The sequence below is a fragment of the Parasteatoda tepidariorum genome, chromosome 1 (assembly GCF_982258835.1).
Source record: "Parasteatoda tepidariorum strain Cologne lab strain chromosome 1, Ptep-v5.0, whole genome shotgun sequence".
Classification (NCBI taxonomy): Eukaryota; Metazoa; Arthropoda; class Arachnida; order Araneae; family Theridiidae; genus Parasteatoda; species Parasteatoda tepidariorum.
The window spans coordinates 51,020,466-51,038,220 of record NC_141755.1 but is presented as its reverse complement, the minus strand read 5'-3'; the positions used below and the strand labels follow the sequence as shown (position 1 = coordinate 51,038,220).

The window sequence follows — 17,755 nt, the reverse complement described above, 5'->3', positions numbered from 1 at the left end:
GTTTTTACCAAAAATACATTTTTAGTAACATTGAAAAAGAGTAAAAATGTTCAGGCATGCTGTTTCTCAAAAATACTGGAAGGCAGCAAAATTAATAAATAAATAAAATCCTGTTTTAAGATGTACAAATTCAAAGTTTTTCGCAAAACTTTTGATCTTATATCTTTGCAATAGCTTTGAATACTAATAACATTTTTAAGCTAACATTGGATTTAATTAGACACTCATAATTCAAATACTTCTATTATTCCAATTTCCGCACACAAAAAACATGATTTCAAAAAAAATTTTTTTTTAATTTCTATTCTAATGTTAAAAAATTTTAATTTCTATGTTGAATTAGTTTTATTTTATACATATTTTATGCATTTTTACTTTTCAGTCATTTTGTTTATGACCTTAGTATAGTCATTGAATTCAATTCATATTAATATTATATTCAATTTACATTTAATACACACATCATTTTATAACCTTATTCTTCTAAAAATAGATAATAATTCGTAAAATTAGAAAACTGTTACAAAAATTCAGCATTTAAAAAATCGCTTAATTAAAACATTGTATTTATTTTATAAGTTTAAAAATAGTTTTATTTAATGAAATATCTAGATAGAGCGACTTTTGAATAATAAATGCTTAAGCAAGAGCTTGCAAATTGTGAAAATTTCGCGGATAATTTTACCACTATTTTTACAGAAAACTATTGAATGTAGAAATTTTTGATACTTAAAACATAAGAGAAAAGTAGGTTTAAAACGTAACACAGAATTGTAAATAATAATGATGATAATATGTAATGTGATGATAATATGAATGATATCATGTTTCTTTCTTTTTACACAGACACTAAACTTGTACTGTTTAAAACTACTCTAAATTGCATGTACGTTAAAATGTTATCACCAGAAATGTAAAATTTAAGATAAAATTATTAAAACTTACTCTTCAGTATTTTCTATTTAACTATTTTCACAATGTAAGTACAGATCACCGAAGTCAAGCATCACTGGATAAGGTCAGTGTGCGGGTGGGTGACCACTTGGATTAGTAAGCGTAGGGATCGAGGGTGTGCGGTATTGATACTCGTTAAACTGTTCTACCGTAAAGTGCTCGACTTTGCATGTAGGTCGTCGGACTACCGAAGCGGGGGCGCCATCCCCTTTGCAGAGGATCAAAATTGAGATGGCATGTCTTCGGATACTCCTCGGGGATGTTTCCCAGACCGTTACCAATAGCCCATTGTGCAGCTCTAGTGCGACTTAAATGAATTACAACAACAACAACAACAATGTAAATGATTAAAAGCTTGAAAAAATCTATATGTAGTTTGTGTATAAGGTATTAAAAATTCTGACACTTCAGTTAAAATTCATAAAAAACTCTGACACTGAATTGAAATTGATTCAGCTTTTTTGAAGGAAGATATTTAAAATTGTAATTATTTTTAATTTCGATTTTTAAGAACGTTGCCTCTTAATCTTAACGAACTGAATATTTATATGTCTCCATAAAAAAAATATGTTATAATAAGTTTCCAAATTTTGCAGGACTTACTATCGATTTCTGTTTCAAGTTGCTCAAACTGTATGAGGTATTAGTCATACTATTTCATTATTGCATTCGAAATTGTAGTAAAAATATTATTCTATTTTGTGCACAGTTTATACTCTTTCATATCATTTATACTCTTGCATTTTAATCAGTATGTAAACATAGATTTAACAGATTTAATCAATATATTTATTTATCAATATATTTTTATTCAATATATTTTTAACTTCAATGAATTTTTATTCAATTTCTATACTATACATGTATTATTTAATAATCTTTACACACTTTATTCTCCAAGTAAAATAAAAATAATATTGAAAATTAGAAAACTGAACCGAAAATGCATCATTTACGATATCGTTTGCTTAAAAAATTGAGTTCATTATCATTTGGTTAAAAAAAATTCTAAAAATGGAACACCATTTATGCGAAAACAATTTTGTAAATTGTATTCTTTCGATAGCATTTTTTTTAATTTCGATTTTATTTTTTAACTTTTATTATTAAATAATATTAGTCAAATCAAAAATCTTATTTTAAGCAAAACTATAGTTTTTTTTCTCCAAATTGTGTAAAATTAATGAAACTTTATTTGTTATTTCTTATAGAAAATATGAATAAGAGTTTTCATTTTCTTAACAGAACTACAACAAACACGAAGTGATTGGAAAAGCAGGAACTCAGTTCCTACCTCTTTCATATTTGATGATTTATCCATGTTGACTGATGTTGAGCCAGATGATAAATGATAAATAAAAAAAAATAATTAACTTTACCGTTAAGAAACTTCAGATTTAAATGAACTAAACACTTTACTCAATTATAAACAAAAGCTTTTTATGCAATAGATAAACAACCCCTGTTCTGTCTTTCCGCTCTTTTTCTTTTTCTCCACTCCACCTCCTCCACACCCATTTTATTCTCATCTCGAAGTCAGTAGATTTGTTCTACGAACACGTGAAGTGTGCGCGTTTGAAAGTTCTTAGCGGCGCCAAAAACTAAAGAAAATAGTGACTACACATATTAGTGCCAATTGGATATACTGAGTATTTTTCATCTAAGGTAATATATTTGAATACACTTATATATATTTAAATACATCGAATTTAATGTTATTTTTTAGTTTTAATAATATAATTTTCAAAAAATATGCCAATCTTATCACGAGAATTGAGTAAACTCATTCTACGTTTAAATTTTTTTTGATGAAGTATAAAAAATTATATAAAGTATACTAAGATTTTATAACTGAATAATCACTGTTGTATCTTTCACTTTATGTCGTAAAATTCTTGTATAATACCATAGATATTATTCTTTAACAGTATTATGCACATTTGTGATTACAACATTGCATGATCAACGCAATTTAGAAAGAATTTAAAAATGGCATATCGCTATCTAACTATGGTCAAGCATTAATTTATAATTAACTATGTATCACTTATTAAAATGAAATTAAATTGAAATTAGATTACCTTGAACTTGCGTGAGCAGATTTCAAGAATAGATTACTTCTCAGAATGGAATATTATTACATCGAACTTATTTACAGCAGTTTTCAAGCATACTATTCTTCTCACATCGAGTTTAAAAAGAATCGTTTGCTATTTGTGGGAAAAATTACAAAAGAATAAAGTCGTTTTCGCATTTTAAATTCTCATCTCACTGTAACAAATTGAGTCCTATCGAACCAATAAAAAGTGAGTTAGACTGCCATGCGAACTTTATAATTATTACTTTGTTTTCAACAATGAATAACTGAATGATTCTCGATAGTATATATTAAAATATTTTATCAATTATTGAAACTTACTTGACAAATTTATCTTTAGATGGTACAAAAATCAAAATCATTATTTTCCAGTGTTTTATTTTCTTAAAATCAATTGTGAATTTCTTTAAAATTTAAATTGATTTTCAGTTAATATTAAACTTTATTATGTCGAAACAAGATTACCTTAAAAAAACGAGTTGCAAGGATACAAAGCACATAAATCAGTGTTATTTTTTAAAATGGAATATTATATTTTTCTTTATATATAGTGCATACAAATATATAGTGCATACAAATACAAGCTTTTATATTTGGACACTTTGACGGGGGGGGGGAGCTACTCATTATGCATTATTGCTGGATTAATAAAATAGTTCCAAATTTTTTTCATGTGTTTTAACAGTTCACTTTTGAATTACAATTTTGAACTTTACAAATAGAATAATCCTTTTAAAATACATAATAGCGAAATCCTTCTCCCGCGTCTACTAAACTCAAAAACAAATCTAAGAAATAAGCAAATTCTGAAAAACTAAAAAAAGAACTTTTTATGTAGCGTAGGTTTTTTTTTAATTTTAAAAGAATGAAAAAAAGGAAAAGTTAGAAAAATAAGTATTTTTACGGTAAAAATACTTTCTAAAGGTTAAAAATGCTAAGGGAAATAAGAAAATCAGAAGAAAAAAAAAACGAATAGCCCATGATTCTCAAAAGAAAAAAAAAGAAGAAAAAGTCCAATCTGTTGTCCCTTTATTTTTCTTAAATCCCATACATAAAACTGCCTCTATAACTTGATAATAGCGGATATCATTTGAAATATTTCCTTACTTTGATGAGACATCTATTCGTTTTGGAAAAAGGGATTTAAAAATTAACATCTATCTGAATTTTTTAAATTAATTTATCGTTTATCTATTTGTTTATTTTTTGGAAACTGTTGTGTTCGGAAAACAGTTTCCTCGTACTTAACATTTCTTTTACAATAAGCCCTAAAGTTTAGGACAACTTTTCTAGAGGTTTTTAGAATGAATATTTCCAAGGACAGACACAGTAAATTTTTCTAACATCTCTAATGACTTCTTAAATGCAAAGTTAAGAGGATCTACATTTTAACATTTTAACATTATTTATTTACGCTTTAAGGTATCGAAGGTATTTTTCAATTCGTCAATCAGTTTGTTATATGTTTACCTCTTTGAGTCAATCTTGATTTCATTACTTTAATCATTTCCAATGTACCAGAAATAACTTACTATATTCAATTTGACAAGAAAATATGCAAGGCCATAACCAAAGTTGTTGAGGTTTTATCTGAATTGATAAAGTGATACGTTGCTTGTACTAAAGTACAAGCTACACTTTTAAAGTAAAGGTTAATGGTCGACTGCTTTACATAGACATTAGTTAAACTCTAAAACGATATAGCTAATAAGCTGTATGTTATCTTAAAAAATTTATCGGTAATTGAGATGGTTGACATTTTTGTTGTTTAAAAATGTTGTTTTCTAAGTGCGAATTTTGCTCTTTACTTTTTCCAATACTTACTTTTTTTAAAAAAGTTGAAATCGATGTATTAAAATATAAAATATTTTGAAGGCAAACTCACATTTATTAATTTATTCGCACACATCTCTAGCAATTCATGCATTTAATGAATATATCTGTAGCGATATATTCAGGTTCAAACCCTGATGTATGAAAATATAAGAAAACTAATATTTATAAAGAAAACGAAAGATAATAAAACATATATTAAAAGGCTTTATTTTCTATTGGGTTTTATGAAAATTTTGTTATTCCTTGTCAGAAAAAATACTGATAACGTATGTCTGATGTGTTTAATTTTAATTCAGAAATTTTTGCCCACTAATTTTGCTTTTTTGTGCGTGTGGTTTTACAAGGCATTTACGAGTAATATTACAAGGTATCATTTGTAAACTTATGTAGAAACTCACAGGACCAGTTCTAATTAGATAAATTTGGTTATTAAAAGAAAGGCACTTGAAATTTTAAAACATGTATTCCATCATCCAACTGAGAATACATTTAATATTCTTTGTATCGTATTTATTAGTACAATATTCAGGTTTGAGCGCCTGGCAGAGTAGTTTAATTACACTTTAGAAAAAGAAATTTTGTTACATTTATTCAAATGCTTGATCTCGCTTAAATTCGGGTGTGGAGATTTCAAATCTGAAATTAGTCTTTTTTAAATGACATTTTTTGTCGAAATGTTAAAAGTTTAAAAGCGTTATATGTCATAGGGCAGGGACGAATTTAAAACTATTTGACGGCACGTCTATGACCTCATAAAGCAATTTTTTAGAGAAAATGGCACGTTGGTGTACAAAGGTTCGCCACCCCTGTCACAGGGGGTCGAGATATACTTTTGGGGAATTAAAGAACATAGTAGGATTACAACTACATTGGAAAACGAGATCGCAAATGTGATGGTACGCTTCCCTATTATGACCTGTTCTGTTTGGAAGTACACGAAGAAACAGTTCTTAATTGGGAAGACGCCCCTAGAGGCGTTTGCGGACATTTTTGGGCAGTTCCTGTGCAGTTTTAATCATGATGATATGTCATAATTTTTATGTGACCCTCTGTTATGTATAACGTTCTTAAACTTGTACATTTTGTCGAAAAACTAAAATGTCAATGTTTCGTTGATTAAAATGTCAATTTCACGAAAGAAAGAAGCTTTGAACAGTTGAAAAAGGTTTTAAATTAATAAAAAAAAATTAGAACTATAGCGTTGAGGGAGAAACCGATTGTAGATTTAAAATCAGCGAGACGAAAGTACATAAGATCTGTTCTGAAATCTCATGCAACAGAAAGCAAAGAAAGAAAATGTTTCACAGTGTTATTCAAATTTGTTTCCCCTAATATTAACACAAACATCACGAAACTCCTATCAAATCATTCAATTTCAGCACGAATCATTTTTAAACAATTTTAGAAGTGTACCCTCTAAACATTTCATGCATCACGCAGGACGCAGCTTTGGCCATTGGTGATTCAATTGAGTTAAGTAAATTTCCTGTAGATTGCTTTAAATAGGTCATTTCGCGCTGATTAAAATAATCTATATTTGCGTTTAACATCCGGTAAAAAAGGAAAAAAATAGAACTGAAGCATGTATTATTTACCACCAGAATACATTGTTTGTTTTTTAATCGAGTACAAAATCGTAGAAAATTCACTTTAAACTTAGTTTCCATTAAATAATTTATTTTAAAATTAAATTTTAAAATGAAAAAAAAAGCTTTTTATCTATTTTTTGTAATTTGAAACAAAATGTAAAATCCCTTAATTACTAAATTTTTTTTGTAGAACAGCCTTTTAAGTGCCAGTTTCTTAAATTTCTGAAACAATAACTTTCAGAATTATCCGGAAATTATTTAATAATATCCTCTAAAGAAAACCTTCTTATCTTAAAACTAAAAAAATATGCTCGTTATTCACATCTTCAAAATATTGAATCTGCTCTGAAAAAAATTATGGTCAAAACTACCAGAATATGGTAAAATTTACTATGTCTCTGGTCTTATGAAAACACCAAAAAACTCGGTAACTCTTACCGAAGTGATTTGGTTGAGATTTTAGTAAAATTAACAATAAACTATGGCTACATACTGAGCGATAAGCCATAACGGTTTAGTGGCTAAGGCACTGAACTATCGTTGTTAAGAATAAGGGTTCGACCCCCAATGGTGGCATAAGCCCATCCAGTTTTAGATCAATAAGCACCAGCTTGTACGGGAAGTAACTGCGGCATCTGCGTAGTGCTGACCACATAACCACTATCGTGTCTTTGGTTATGACATCGTAGAGTCTAAAAAACCATGATCCCCTTGGCACACAACAGGCTGTTGCAGGAATACTTTACTTTTAATATATGATAAAATTTGGTAAATAAGGTAAAATTTGGTAATTTTATCAGCTTATTGTACAGCAACTTATTGTACTTTGGGACAGTTTAGTTTCAAACAATTTTATGCCAAGAAACAAAAAGTTTTTTAAGACACTCAATTAGTAACAGACAAACTGCAAATATATGAAGAATATAGAATACACAAGGAATAGAATATAGAATACACAAAGAATAGAATATAGAATACTCGAAGAATAGAATATAGAATACTGAAAGAATAGAATATAGAATACACAAAAAACAGAGTATAAAATACACAAAGAATTGAATAAAGAATACACAAAGAATAGAACAGAGAATACACAAAGAATTGAACATAGATTACACAAAGAATAGAAATGAATTAAATTCGAAAATATGAAAAATTAACGTAAAATCGTAAGAAATGGAGTAAACATGATTCTATAAGGCACATAATATTCTATGGCATTTATTGCAACAAGAATTTTGAATATTAATGCAATAAATAATAATAATAGTTTAATTGTGCAAGTTTATAAACTCGTAATCAGAAATGAGAAATAAATTTTAAAATAAATAATTACTTTTAAATGATGAGTTTTCACCAAATCATTAATTAAGTGCTTCGGATGATATATTGTGATGTGCTCTGTTGATTAAGGTCATTATTACGAATTGAAATAATGAAAATAGTGCCATTAGATTCTTAAAAATTGTCAATACCCTAAGGAAATAACGCTTTTCTCTACACAAAACAAATATTCTTAAGAAATAAAATTAATTCATTTCTTAATATTTTCGAAATCATAATTATGTGAAAGCTAATGCTAGCAAATGCAAATTAAAGTTTGGCATAATTTCAAAATAAACAGATTGATGAAAGTAACAATAAGTTTTATTTTACAGCATAAAGTTGAGATTTTGTTAGAACACCGTAAAATGCGTGTCAAATGATCATCGACGTTTTGTAACATTTTTTAGCGCAGAAAGTAATTTTTTTCTTAACTTGTTGTAACTTCCTTCTTTATGTTAGTGCGTTGTTCCATCTTTATAAATGTTCCTTAACCTCAATAAAGTAAAAGTTTTTTTTTTTCTTTTTTGCTAAATCAACATTATACACGCAAACTATTTTAGAAAAGATAAGTACGATTAGAAAAGAACATATTTTTACTAATTTGTTCTTTTAAATTTGGAAAAGCTTTTATTGAATGTTATGATTGCTTCGGGTGAAATGAAAATAAAAAAAGAATATTTCGTGATTTTTTTGAGCAACGAAAAAAAAATCAAAAAATTTTTATTTACGTTAAATTTTCTTTAGGTTAAATTTTATTTCTTTAAAGACTATGACTAGACGATCTTAGTTTTTTGTTTTTCAATTTAATTTTTTTATAATATTTTAGTTTAAACAATACTTAGTACGCATTCACTTTAAATTCTAGAAAAAATAAAAGTAAATGAAACGAAAATATCTTAAATATATTGTTATTGTAATAATGTTGTAAGGATATTATTGTTATGTACTGTTTTTCAAACAGAAAAAAATTATGATAAAATTACCGTATTGTATAGTAATGACATTTCTGGCTTAAAAAAAGTAAATAAATTAAAATAAAATAAGAAAATAAAAATATTTTTCTGTTTAATAAAGCTAACATATACTATTATTAAACCATTCAATAATAATATTTATGTTTATACGGTAATGATTTAGAGAAAATTCTGGTTTTCAAAATTATAGTTCTTATATTTCGCAAATTATTTGCAAATTAATACATTTTACTTATGCAAGAAAATTGGAAAATTTAATTTGCGATATTTTAATACTGCTTCGAAATGTAATAATTCGTTATTATTTTTTTTTCTTTATTTAACTCATATTTTAAATTTATTTTAGTCATTAAAATACATGCAAGTACAACATAGATTAAACATACTTTACTTAACTAACTAAAATTCGTCGACAAATAAATTTAAAAATAAACTGAAAAAAGTTTTTATTTATTTTTGAATGATAATTTCTAAGCGTGATGTCTGTTCATTTGTTGCTTTTTTGGCCCACCCTATAATGATTATTTTAAATCAGTCAATTTGAACTTATTTGCGTCGTCATTATGCATTTTTACTTACAAAACTGCTGGGATAAAAGGATATTGAGGTAGAAATGAAGTATTAAGTGAATATTCGGCAAATCGATGCATGTCCCCTGCAGCACTGTCCCACTAACCGTGGAAATTGATATTATTTCGTTTTCATTTTTCTGGCAGAAGATACATTGTTCGCCAATCAATTTCCCATTTGGAGAGAAAATAGAAGCTTAAATCGCCTTAATTTCAACATCTTCGCACGAGTTTTAAGAAGTTATGTGTTCACTAGCGCCAATCGAAGTGGACTGCATTTTAATTTCAGGAACTCGGTTGTTCCATATGAAAACTAGGACTCGTCATGTGTTTTAGAATTCCATATATTATTTATCGCTGTTTTGATCGCTAATCTTTTCACTCTTTAATTATATTCGTTTGTTGTAATATGATGTCGAATTACACTAAGTTTTAAAAACTGGCCTTCTTTTTCGCTCATTTATCGGAAATCGCATTTCTGGTTATTCTACTCATGAGGGATCGAAAGAGACTAAGGTCCCCTTAATATCTAACCCTCATATGGTGAAAATTTCCTTTCATATACACCGAGGGGAGGTGGGGATGATAAAAGCTGCAGTTTTCCTCTTGGTCATTTCCAATTTTAAATAAAATCCACTGCATAGCAATGTGTAAAGTATAACACCACTACCTTAAAATTATTGGTACGACATTTGCGTTTATAATAAAGGAATATTTCTTTTAGTAGCTACTTTGGTTTTTAAAGTGTTACATCACGGTAATATAAAATAATTTTTTTTAAATTTTGAATGTTAAAAATATTGTGGTGGTATGTGTCACATTGCCGTAATATTAAATAATGTTTTAAAGTTCTAAATGTTAAAAATATTGTAGTGGTATGCGTCACATTACCTTAATATAAAATAAATGTTTTAAAATTTTAAATGTTAAAAATATTGTGGTGGTACGTGCTGCATTACCGTAATATTAAATAATGTTTTAAAATTTTTAATGTTAAAAATATTGTGGTGGTATGTGTCACATTGCCGTAATATATAATGCTTTAAAATTTTTAATGTTAAAAATATTGTGATGAGCATAAATTCTTAAATCTTTCAAATAACTTCGATCTTTATTTTATTTTATAATCATCGTTGAACCGACGACCCAAATTTAAGTTAACGACTGCCAATGTTCAACTCCGTAGCCTTGTAATTTTGAACTCAATTCAGAAGACAAGGGCACTTCTGGGTCAGTACCCCCAGATGTATTGATTTGATATGGGAACTTGGAGGACTTCGTGACCCGGACAGATTTAACGTGCACAAGTCACCATTTTATTAATACACGGGGATTATTCAGTCGGCTGGCCTCGTACACCCGATCTCATGAATTCGCGTCCAACACCCTACCAGGTTACCCCGCCCCCAAACAACTGCTATTAACAAAATCTTCTTGGTATTAGTTTTTTTTTTTTAATTTTATCTTTAGGACATATTCGAAATGTTACTTTAAAATGCCTTCTATAAATGAAGCACAAATTAAGTGAAAACCAAAACTTCTCACTTCCAAACTCAAAAAATGAGTCTCAGTATTCACTATTTTGGTATCGTCATTTTTAATCTGTCGTAAGCAAAAATATCAGGAATTTGATCCACATATTAGAATACAAATTTTATTCTCGAATATTTCATTTTGAAACTTATAACAGGTTTGTATCCATTTTGAACTACATATTGTTCCAAGGAGAGATTGTTTTTATCTTTTTTTCTTTAAATCTTTTAAAGTAGAAAAATATGGAAAAAAAGGAAGCATCTGTCTTTAATTTTATAAGATTATTTAATAAAAAAGGCATAAAATTGTACTGTTTAAAAATTCTAAAAACTAACATATAAGGTGGACAAATTCGGATCAAAATTTGGTTTTGAGACTTAAAAAATAAAATTTGTTTAAGGAGTTCAACCAACATGTCCAATTTCGCAACTGTAAGCAAACCACCAATCTTTTGCCCACAATAAGCATACAGGAATGAACAGGCATACATATTTTATTATTTATAAAAGATTTACACAGAGAAAAAAAGTTCTGATGAAGAAGAAACATAATTCTGGTTAATAAAACTTAAATATGCGGTACTTAAGCCATATAATGTCCAAAATTTATCACATATTATAAAACTATATTTTATTGACAGTTTTACTAAAATCATTGGTAATGCTCCTCGGTAGAAGTAACCGAGCTTTTAGGTGTTCCCATAGAGCCAGAAACAAGATACATTTTACCATATTCTCGTAGTTTTCACATTACTTTTATTTTAACTTCACGCATTGGCTAAGATTTCATAAAGAGAAATTGTAGACGGATTTTCAACATCGTTTTTTTTTTTTTTTAAGTTGTTTTTTACTGAAGTAAAATGTGATCTGATAAATGTATTCTATACTTAATTTTATATAAAATGTGATGATTGACAAACCTTTAAATTTAGTAGATCATTGGATACCTGCAAGTGACGTCATCGCAGAATCGAGGCATTTGTCGATTCAGAAGCCAATCAGATTCGACACACACGCGCGATGTCACTTAGAGGTATCCAATTAAATCTGATTTAAATCACATGGTTAGGCATAATCACTTCACTTCTTCTCGGGTTGCAAGTACTCAATTATTATAATAATATCATATTAATATCAGTTATTTTTCATTATACATCATCGAATTGGGTACTTGCATTTCAAGAAGAAGAAGATCACGGATACCCACACATGACGTCAGCGCCAGCTGATCATTTATAAGCAAAAGGGCGTGTTATAGATGAGCTAAGTTTTTCCAGATAAGTTAGAGTGTTAATTACATAGAGAGTCGCATCGCGTATGGAATTAATTGAAATATAATTCTCTCTCTCTTCTACATCTTTTGCTTAACTTAGATTTATTATTTGTTTATGTATTTTATTGTAACCGTGATATAATTTTCATTTTGTGTACCTGGCAACTTTGGTTTATAATTAGTTTGTTTGTGTTCTACATGGCTTCATGCCTGTCTTTGTGTTAAGTAAGAAAATATATTGTGAAAGAATCTTTGTGTAAAAATATAGAATATGTCACCTAAGAAAACTGATACTAGACGAACTTGCCTTACTTGAAATAGAATAGAAAGTACAGTTGCTAACGTAAACAAATACCCCGTTTCAACAATCAATCAGGATCGAAATACCCACACTACGTCACTTGCAGGTATCCCATTGCTTAGAAAATACAGGGTGTTTATGAAGTCCCGGACCCATTTTGATGTTTAATAACTCATAAAATAATAAAGATAGATTAAAATTAATAACATAAATGGTTAGATAGCCTCAAAATGACCCTTTTCAATGAACTTCCACGTTGGCTCCCTTCGCACGGAGAATATCAAGTCGATAGTCAATTTCACGCCAGGTAGCGGCAAGCATGTCGGCATCCACAAAGGCTATTGCGGTTGTATTCTTTCTCTTGTGGTGTATGCATTCTCCTTAATATCCGCTCGAATAAAACATCACATAGAAAAGTACTACATAGAACAAACGCATCAAAAGTAAACATAACATTGCAATAGTTGCCAAAAACAAAAGAGAGAAAAATGCAATTAATAAGCAGACGATATTTAGAAGAGTACAGATATTTAGACTGGAAAATGAAATTATCTGAAATTAACCACACGAGCAGACGATACTTAGAAAAGTAAAGATATTCAAACCTGAAAAGGAAAATATATGAGTTATTCCATCAATAAATGCCATAAGTTTGTTTATATCTGCAATATTTAATGAGTTATTAAACATCAGAATGGGTCCGGGAATTTATAAACACCCTGTAGTTTTTATGTTTTTAGGAGACAAAGCAAAGAATCTATATTAAATTCTTTGCTTTGCCTCTGGAAATTGAATATTTAACAAACAAATTATTAAATAATCGCACACCTGAATCGATTGCTGCAACTTAGTATCAAATGGGAACGTACGAATATGTGGTAAGCGGAAATCGTCGGGAATAGTTAAATAAGACCACTTCGGGCAAACTGATACGAAAAGATATCGCCTGGGCACACACCCAGAGTAGTTCGAAAGAAGATTATCTAATCTCATTAAGCATGACAAATTCATATTCTACCTAGACTTATGTCAAACAAGTTAAAAGTGCCTCAGAATGATGTGATTGATTGTGTGATATCAATCATTTTGGAAGATGAGATTTAAGGATACCAGATAATGATCTTTTGGCGATGCTTCAGTGGATTTTTCTGTCAGAAATAAAATATAAATATCATGAGTTTTTCTTTTTAGTACAAAGAAAATAGTAAAAAAAAAAACACTTTAATTCTGCTCTTTAGACTTTTTACAAAATCATTGCGAAATAAATATGAATTAAGTGCCGGCACTTTATATCGTAATTTGATCCGAAATAGTTTACATTCTAGGAACATTTAAAGTTTGTAAAGCGTTTGCTCATCTATATTAAATTTAATTTAAATGTATAATTTTAAAACAATGTTCTTAAAAGTACAGAGTGCACATTAAACAGCGATGCTTTTTAATGTCTTTCGATTGATAGACTAGATTTTCGCGTATTTATATGCTATGTTAATGGTTCAAGAAGCTGACCTTTAATATACCAGTTATTTCATGGAAACAATACTTAAATTAAGAAAACAATACTTAACTTTAGAAACAAAGACACAAAAACATGCTTTCACCGATTAAAGATCTCTTTCTTTTCGATAATCTTTAGTTCTTGACCATCACTCTTTAGAGGTTTACCGCAATCTGAATAATTAATTGCTTAGTCAAGAGAGTAGTCGAAAGTTTGGACCTTTTTAATGCTATTTTATCCATGTTTATAAAATTGTTTAAGCGAAAAAAAGTTTTTTACTCAAGATGTTTTGTTTGTTAGTAAATTGTTTGCTTTTGCAAAAGTTGAAAAACCTATAACGCTCCGAGCACGTCAATATAAAACCATGATTTAAATTAAGGAGAAAGAAAGTTAATATGATTTCGGTGTGAAGTTGAAACAAGTAAAATAAATTAAGAAAAAAAAGTATGGTCAAAACTACAAATATATGATACAATTTATTGTGTTATGGGAACACCAAAAAACTCGGGACATTTTACTGAAGCGCTTTGGTGATGATTTCAGTGAATTTGATCAAAATTTGATTAATTTTATCATGATACCTAAGAGCATGGCATAAAAACTACTTATTCGGTTAAATTTACTCTACAGTTTTGTATTTTTTCCTAAATGTGTAATAATAAGAACTTTAAAAACTTTTAAAAACCAGAATCGTTTCCATATGAGTGGAAAAATTGCCAAATGAATAGCTTAAATATCGTCTATTTTTATTTTATTTGTTATGTTCCAAGAATTAGTTCACCTTACATTTTAAAAATATTAATACGTTAAATAATAAAAAGTAAACATTAACACAATTACATATTTTATAATAAATTTAAATTATTTATGGATAAACAACCTATACAAATATGTTCTATATTTTTGTGTGCAATAGATTTTTGATCTTCTTACACAAATCCAGGAATTTAGCAAAATATATAAAAAGTGAAATTAACATTAAGGAGTTCAAATTTGTCTCCTGACTAAATTATTGGGATCATATTTTCCATATTGCAGGCAATCCTCTATATTTTAAAGATCACTAATTCAAGATAAACGAAGAAAAGGTTAGTTTAATTGAGAAAAATATAGTTTTTGCGCCTGATTTCATAGCTTTAAGTAGCCTGCTCACAAATCCATTAGCTTATTCAAGCTTAGTCCCTTGAACCATTTCCTTTTCTTTTTACACACAGTACATATTATCAATTTATGTAAAAAAATAACAGTTCGAAGATATCGAAGGTGTTTTTTCTGCAATAAAAAAACCGAAGGAAAAAAATTTTTTTTTTCTCTCATAATATGCAGTGATGGTATTTTAGTAAGATTATTCACCTGAAACTGGGATCAATACCATGCGGAATGTTTCACTCATTTTATGAATCAACCGTGACTGTTACTGTTTACAGTACTATGCCTGGTATTACGTTAACAGCGACTTGACGTTCAAACTATTACTTTTTATCATGTCATAATTTTTATGATTTATTATTCTTGCTGTTTGTATAGATAGCGAAAAGAGGTAATAAATTCTCACGAAGAGAATTTTTTAAGGATTTTAAATCACTGGCGATAAAATAAAAAATAAAATAATACACAATTTCTATTTCTTGGATGAGCTGTAACAAAATATCATTGACTTAATATCATTGTTAATGAAGGTTAAACTATAATAACCTTAATTTGCTATCAGCTCTGCTAAATAATAGATATTTTAAATCAAGATAATCCGTATTAATCGTATTTGTTATTTACTTTTCAACTTTAAAAATATTTTCAGCTTCTGCAACTTTAGCAACTCAGCATATTACGTATATATTGTAAATTTTATCTACGCAAGCTTGCTTAAAACACACTTCTGAATAAAAAAATTTAAAGAGCAATAAGAAAATAAATGTTTCATTTTTTTATTCTTGTCATATGAGGTGACATTTTTTTGTGGTTAATTTAATGTAAATTTTTTATATAATCTGTTTGATTTAAAATTGAAACGTAATAAATGCAATTTAAATGTGGTATTTAGTTGGTTTAATTTAAATTTTACTATGTAATCAATTTGTTTTAAATTTGATTTACTATAGTGTTCAGATAGTATTCGGAATGCTTCGTTTAAGCTTCATCCGAACTTGATTATCGTCTGCAAATTTTTGTCAAACATTTTTGCGGAAAATCTCGAGTAATTAATTCATCGTATCGTCTGAAAATAAATTAGTTTAAAATGAGGAAAATTTCAGTTTCAGAGGAGAATTTTCATGTCGTCGATTCCCCAAAGCAAGAACGTTTTTAAACTAAAAACGTGCATTAAATTTTGTTTTCGCAAGGAATTTTCAGATTCAAAATATCGGAATATCGAAATTTCGGAATGTTTTCTTTAATAAATTCCATCTGTAATATTCACTAGAAAATTTTCTATCCAATTGCGCTATAAAGTACAGGTTTTTTGGTTGCATCGTTCATGAAATCCATTTTACCGTGAAATATACCGTAAAAATTAAAGTATATCAGTAGAACAACAAATTTGACATGTGTCATTATTTTGATTCACATTTTATCTGTAATCAATTTCGAACAAATTTATATTACATTACTTGCTTGCATTACTAAATTTTGTAAAACCAAACTATCGAAACGAATGGTTTAGTTTATTTTGTTTTTATTTCGCTAACTAAATAAACGGATTATTATATTATGTTTGCTAAATATTAGCTAATCAAAGCTTTTAATTTAAAAATGACCAACTTAAAATTATCCCTAACATGAGCTCATTATTTTCTAAAGTGAATTTATTCTATGCTTTTACCTTGTTTACACAAACAAGCAATATTTAGGATTCTTATTACAATTTTTTTCTCTTTTATTTATTTCCTAATGAAAAATTTCAATATTTAGCTACTTTAAAAAAAAAGGAAAAATTTGTGAAAAATGATGTAAAATACTAAGTATCTTTTCAGATACTGCAGTCATTTTGCTTCATCTTTATATAATTTTAAAATCTTGTTCTACTGGTTTTAATGAACTTTAATCACTTTTTCAAAGACTTGTAAACGATCTAAATGAAACAATCCTCTTTATCGTTTATTTCAGTTTAGTTTTAAATCAGTTTATATTTTATTTAGATTATTCGAGAAAAGGAGAATAAATAAAAAGAATTCATTCTGTTAACGCTAACTCTTAAGCTCGTTCGAAAAATCAAATATTGTATAATATTGAAGCAAAAAAAAGCAAACAATATTCTTTCAGTTGGTAATGAAATCACTTAGTTACACACATATGAATGAGTTACCCTTATTGTCGTAAGTCAAAGTAATCATCACCCCGACGAACAAAACTAAGAATAAACCTTGAAGTGTATCCAAATCTTCTCTCTCACCTTCCAAATTGTCTTCTCTTCTATTTTGAAATAGTAGGATTGGATTGTTTACTTTTATAATGTGGCAGATTCGAGTACCTCTCTCCACCCTCAAGATAAATAAAGTACTCGAATTCTGTTTCTGTAAAATAGCGTTCGCCTTTCAAATCTCGACGAGTCTCAAGTGGCTCAATGTTGATTTTTTTTTAATATAGAATGTTACACCATTTCTTTGCAATTTATTTTTTCTAAAGAGATTGTAACTATAAGTAGAATACATTTTACAGAAAAACTATTATCATAAAATAAGTTAAAGTTCATAAAAGTTTTAAAATGGAATTAAATTAAACAATAGAATTTAGAACTGTATAAAAATGTTTGTAGGAGAAATAATTTTATATAAATATAATATTTATTATCGTTAAAAAAATGATTTTC

The 17,755-nt window shown here is 28.1% G+C and overlaps 1 protein-coding gene across 1 annotated transcript in view; it reads left to right on the top strand.

The window, feature by feature from the left end:
- Window positions 1–2,455: 2,455 nt before the first annotated feature.
- The window catches only part of LOC107444741 (uncharacterized), a 32,030-nt gene continuing 16,730 nt past the window's right edge, over window positions 2,456–17,755 (top strand). Inside the window, exon 1 of the mRNA XM_043049915.3 lies at window positions 2,456–2,619. The gene's annotated coding sequence lies outside the window, so the exon portion shown is untranslated. The remainder of the gene's footprint in view (window positions 2,620–17,755) is intronic.